We start from the raw sequence: 1,042 nt of genomic DNA on the forward strand, positions 1-1,042 counted from the left end.
CTCATCCAACTCCCTCATCGAGGATTCGATTAGGTTGAGACTCTTTTAGCGCACCTTGACTGGTAATGCGGCCAAGTGGTATATAGAGTTGCCAGGGGGCAGCTTTACATCGTTCGCTGACTTAGCCAATATTTTCTTAAATCACTTTCAGTTGCCTGTCCGCTATGACGCCGGAACTGAACTTCTGGCCACCTTTCATAAGGATAAGGCTACTCACATTTCCGATCACATTCAGGAATGGAGATGGAGAAAGAGGCTCATTAGAGCCGAAATTCCCCCGGAATACCGTCTCGAGTGGTTTTTGAAGTCTTTACAACCCGAGATCTCCAAGGATGTCTCCATGTCTGGGGTCTATTCTGAGGAGCAAGCCATTTTTAGGGCCCAGCAATTGGAATTAATCTACTCTCAGTCTGGGATCCTACAAAAGTACTTGCCAGATGCTCCTGGATCTAAGGTTGATTTAGCTAAGCCGAAGCCAGGTCCGCACGCAGACGGTATCGTTGGGTCAGTAGACACATCTACAGTGAACTTGTTGAATCAATTGCAGCAGTTGTCTTTGCAAACTGCTTCTAACAACCAAGTCACATTGTCTAATCCTCCCGCTTCCCAAACTTCTTCAATTTACGCCGTCCAATCCGATAACCCCAAAGGAAATCAAAATTCCAATGGGAAGAAGAAAGGACGTGGTAAGAAGAAGAACTCGGATGGGAAGCCTGATGCAAATAAATCCGGTAACAACGCTAGTGGTGGTAAAGGTGAGTTGAGAAAGAAAGTTAAGTTTCCTTGCAAGTTATGCAAAGGAGACCATCTAACTCATCTTTGCCCTAGGACTGAAGACGCTCAGCGCTTGTTAGGACAACAAGGGACTTCTAGTTCGCAAGCTGTGTTAACTAACCCGTTTCCCCAAGGGCAACAACTTCTTGCTGGCACGAGTTCGAATCCTGGGACCTCCTCAGGGGGCAACCAGGAAGGGGAAAAAGCATCAAATGTTTTTATGATGGGTTCAAATGTCCATGTGGCTACCCGGTCACGTGATTATGGT

This window comes from Pinus tabuliformis, chromosome 9 (genome assembly GCF_031772625.1).
Source record: "Pinus tabuliformis cultivar Carrire ecotype Pingquan chromosome 9, CPIR1, whole genome shotgun sequence".
NCBI lineage: Eukaryota > Viridiplantae > Streptophyta > Pinopsida > Pinales > Pinaceae > Pinus > Pinus tabuliformis.